Source organism: Triticum dicoccoides, chromosome 7B, assembly GCF_002162155.2.
Source record: "Triticum dicoccoides isolate Atlit2015 ecotype Zavitan chromosome 7B, WEW_v2.0, whole genome shotgun sequence".
Lineage (NCBI taxonomy): Eukaryota > Viridiplantae > Streptophyta > Magnoliopsida > Poales > Poaceae > Triticum > Triticum dicoccoides.
The window spans coordinates 33,911,766-33,917,102 of NC_041393.1; positions in this window are offsets into that span (position 1 = coordinate 33,911,766).

A 5,337-nucleotide genomic window follows, 5' to 3' on the forward strand; every position below is an offset into this window, starting at 1 on the left:
GGGTTCCACTTCCAAAAATCTCAGCAGACTGCCCAGAGGTTGAGCACACCAGTATTGTACGCACCTTCAAATACGATCATGATGACTGTCTTCTACGAAAGATAGCAATTTGTCGAGTTCCCAACCGCTCTTGGAATTACAAGAACTATGAAGTTGTTGCTATCTTCGACAAGCTTATTACTGTCTTTCGTGGTTCGATTGGATGGATATTGCTCAAAAATCAGTTTCTGTACACGGATGAGAACTGTTATGCAATGCAATAAGAGGGCCTTGTGTTTGCTTCCACCACTCATGGCACTATTTTTGCATGGGATCCTCGTAGTTTCGATACGTTTGTCTTCCACCACTCATGGCACTGTTTTTGCATGGGATCCTCGCAGTTTTGGTACGTTTGTCTTCCACTGTAATTATAATTGTTTCATCCACATGCATGCGGGTTAGCAAGTTTCCCTTTACTAATTAACCTTCTTCTTGTGTTTCCAAGGTCCTGTGAACATTCCACCACCTATACTTGAAATTTTTTATAACAAAGGGGGAGATGAATATGGTGATGATCACGAGCATGAGGACGAGCAGCGCCCATATACTTTGTGGCACCTGGCAACTAATTCTGATGGATCACATCTTCTTGTGTGTATACAGCCCACTGATGATGTTACTACTAAGGAAGCAGGTGTAGTCTCCCAAGGTCGCACTCTTCGGACCTATTCCAAAACCCATTGCATGGTATTCGGGATGGATACTAGTGTGCTAGCGCCAACACCTTCTTCCTGGTACAGAATTGATAGTCTTTGAGAAAACTCACTCTTCCTTGGACAAAACTATCCAATGATGGTGAAAGGCGATCCAACTGCTATTGACACAACGTTACTACCATTTATGAGAAGCAATTGTGTCTATACCTCGGACATTTGGGTGGTTCCCTACCCTGGTACTGATATAGTAGGCCACTTTAGCCTGGATGACAAGTCCTGCGTTGGTCTCGAGATTGACAATGGATGGCCCATCCCAGAGAATTACTTGTGGTTCAAAGCAAGCGTTTCCAACGCCGAGGATTGGTTGAGTTGAAGTTCATTTCATTGCTTGTTATTTGTTGTGTGATGAAAACTTTAGTATTTATAACGTATCCTCGTTATCGATGTGGGTTGATGACCTATTGTATGTAATAAAATGATATGCCTGTAATAAACTTACTAAATTTATGAATGGCTTTCGAGTCGCTTCTCTGAGTGAGTGGTGCGACGAGGCAAAAAAATATTTTTTGAATACATAATTGTACGTGCATTGCAACAGGTTATCGGATGAGGCCAATCAACAATAGTAGTACACTATTTGTACTAGCTTCACATGCTTCGCGCGTCGGGCGGGTGTTTTTACTGTAGCCATATGTTAATGTGTTCGCTGTATGTAACTAGCACCTCGAATCCTCGACACTACTTACTATATAAGTAGTAGGAGTAGTAGGGTGGCATGGGCCAGAACAAGCATTCACGTCCAGGAGTACGGCACACGCCACCAGCACGACTTCCTTCTGACACCATATTTCTTGGAGTCTGTGCTAGAGAAATCTCTTCAACCTCATCATTTCTCTAACTCAGCCATCGTGCGGCGGGCGAGGTGGGGGTTTGCCGATAGTCGGTTTCCTCAACTGTGGTCCCACTTGTAAGGCCAACTCCAACGCACGACCCCAAACGGACCTCCGTTTTGCACGAACTCCAATGATAATTTTGACAAGAAAAGTAAGACCAAAGAAAACAAGAACCACAAGAATACATTTTAGAAGATATCCAACTTCCATAACTGCTCCTGTAAGTTGGATTAGTGCCTTCTTGATGCATTCATTGTTGATCCGCGGAGGCTCGATCTTGCGTGCTTCTTTCTTCTTTGAGTGTAAAGAAGTAGACGTTGCTTCCTCGCATCTAATCTCATGTCTAGCCTCTATTCTAGTAGAAGTATCAACAAGTGCACTAGTCTCATCTCTAGCCTCTATGCTAGCTAAAAGTGCTAGAACATCTACTACTAAATTGCGCTCTATCAATATATCGATGTACTATTCTTCCCAATACCAAAACTTGCAACCATTCTACTCCCACCGTTCCACAATACATACCTTCTATTTGTCAAAATATAGATGTATCTAGACATTTTTTAGTATATAGGCACATCCATTTTTGGACAAATGGAAGTCAAGTATTTTGTAACGGAGGGAGTGCACAATAAAATTTTAAGTTAGCACAACTAGTCTAATCCAAGAGCACAACGGAAGATTTGGTCGGGTAATTCCTCTTGCCAACACGTGGGACATCCAGCATCCAGGTCGTGTCATGCAAGAAAATAGAGTGGTAGTTGAAGCCACGTGATGTGCATCTTGTGTTAAGATGTAAATAGAATCTTACTACTCTTGAGTAACTCCAAAAGCGGCAACCGAAGATCTTTATTGGATTTGTTTTTCATCACCAGCACGTCGAGGTGAAAGATGTGCAGGTTCAGTGGGTCCTCTTGCATTTTCACTGACATGTGGGACCGCATATGAGCAAACAGACGATGGGCTCCGCGCGTCCGCTGGCTGGCCGAGAAGGGAGATATAGGCTCGACATACCTCGATATAGGCTCGATATAGTGGTGTGGCATGGGCTATAACTAGCATTCACGTCTAGCAGTACGGCACACGCCACCCACACGAGTCCCATCCGACACCAATTTTCTTGGAGTTCGTGCTACAACCATCTCTTCTCCCTCCTGTTTTCTCAGCCATCATGAGGTGGGCGGGGTGGGGGTTTGCCGATAGTCGGTTTGCTCAACTGCGGTCCCACTTGTAAGTGAAAATGCAACACCGCATGCATTCCCCCTTGAGCGGCGTGCCGGACCAACCGTGTGGGGTGCGACGCGAACACGGCAGGCTTTTCCTTTTGAACTCGTAACTTGTAATTTTTGGTTCTGCTCCATGGCGCGACCGATAGATAGAAAATAACGATTTTGCCTCGAGTAATGAGAAGTTTGGTTCTGGCGTCGTTCATGCATGTAGTACGTATGAAAATTATGAAGTTGATGCGAAAGGTAAGATAATTACTAGTAGTACCATATACTACTACATGGATTTGACGGAAAGATAAAAATACATACGGATCCATCACCGACATCCTCACGCCCTAGTGCGCCGTGTCACCAACTGACGTATGAGGAGCAGCGGCGTTGGCGACGAGCTCAACGTGCTTCTGAACAATGTCGTGCAAGGTTGCCCTGCGGTCCAAGAAGGCCAGCGTCCTATCGTCCTCCTCTTGCATGTAGTAGTCCTTGTGGACGATTTGCGCGTAGACGTGGGTGATTATGTCGACGGTGTCTTGCTGCGCCAGGTGCTGCGCAGCGAGCGCGACCTCGAGGTGGACATTCTCCGGCACAACCGTGGGCAGTCGCAGGGCCACCAGTGCGTCGAAGAGGTTGTCACCATAGTGGCCGTTGAGGGTGGCGGGCATCGCAGAGCCTGGGCGCGTCGGCTGGAGGCGTACGTCAAAGTCGTCTGCGAGCTTCTTGACGATGGTGAACTTGTCGAGGAAACCAACGAGGACCTCATCGAACCAGGACATGAAGCTGTCGTCCAAGCGGCCCCTCGCCCTGGCGGCCTCAAGCAATACCTAGAGATGTTCCTCGGTGCCGGGCCGCAGGCCGGCGTCGTGGACCATCTGGCATAGCCGGCTGATGCTCGCGCTCATCGCCTCCATGGGTCTAGCTTAGCTTCAAGTTAACTGATCTTGCGATTCGAGTGATCACTCTTGCACTTGGTTAGCGTGAGTAGGTGTGTAGGATTTCGTACTACTCCTTGGCCCTCTACTGAACCTGCCTTCGGCTGTATGATAGGTGGGCCAGCCACCCCTTGGGCCCATGTGTCATTCACACAAAGGCAGTTGCAGTAAGTCAATGAAGTTGTGTCCTCCTCCGTGTCGGTGCAGTATAGTCATCTCACTGGACCTCTAGTTGGGGCCAAACGAGAGAAGTTTGATGTTTACTGGTTTATTGGTCCCCTTTGCATTTTGCGCCAACTTTTGACCATTGATTTAACTAATAAAATGTTAACGCATGTAAAGAAAAATGTTGTGTAAGTCACCTTACGAAAACTAAATAATCCCAAAACACTTAGGCATGGTGCATTAACTCCCTCCTTGTTTCTTATTTCGTGACATATCAACCAATGAGAGATATGGGCCGTGCATGCTTTCAATGACATGAGACTACCAAACATGACATGCAGTGTTTACTTCATTGCACGTAATCCTATTAGTTAGCAAAAAGACATTAAGTTCTCTCGCCAATAGGAATAAAACAATACACCATGTATTTATTTACAGAGGGAGTAGTGCATTTTTTGTGAGATGCATTCACTATAAAAAAAGACACAACCGTGACATTTTGGACCGAACGAAATTTTTTTCTGTCATACGTATGACTTTTCTATGACGATAATTGTGACAAAACCCGGTATCATCATAGATGTGGTGGGTACTACTTCTATGACAAAAAATCATGACACAAAATGGGCTTCTCGTCCTAGGCGGGCCGGAGACGCAGCTGCATGACATTCTTTGGGCCGTCCATGACAGAAAAAATCGTGGTAGAAGCGAGGGGGAGGAAAATTTCGGGGAGTTCCCGGTTACTGTGGGAGGTCAGGGGCCGAGCGATGCATGTTTCTCTCGTACACGTACGCGCGTGTGTGCGAGGCGTTGGCTCTAACTGAACCCAAGCGAGGCGTTGGGCTCTAACTGAACCCGACCGATTGCACTGCAGGCTACGCGTTACTGAACGTGAGCAATCGATCGATGGCTGTTAACTAAACCCGATCAAGTGATTCCTTCGCTACTGCTGCTAACTGAAGCCGAGCGATCCTGCCTCTGGGATGAACAGTGAGCGTTGCTGGGGGTGGATGAACAGTGAGCGGTGGTGTTGCCTCTAGATGAATAGGACCACGTGGTGTGGAGGGCTCGATGAACAGTAGACGATGGAGGGGTGGTTGAATAGGACCCCGTGGTGTGGAGGGCTGGATGAACAGTAGATGGTGGAGGGGTGCCCGTGGAGGGCTGGTTGAACAGTAGACGGTGGAGGGTGCACGATGGAGGCTGGATGAACAGGAGCCCGTGGAGGATGGAGGAGGTCGACGGTAGCCCATGGAGGCTGGAGGAGGTCGACGGTGGAGATGAACAGTATCCCGTGGAGTCCCATTTTGCGGTACACCACACCCCTCCCAATGAACAGGACCGCCGTTTCGACCGTAGGAGGTCCGTTTCGTCCGTTTTGCGGTACGCCACACCCCTCCCGATTAACAGGACCCCCGTTTCGACCGTAGGA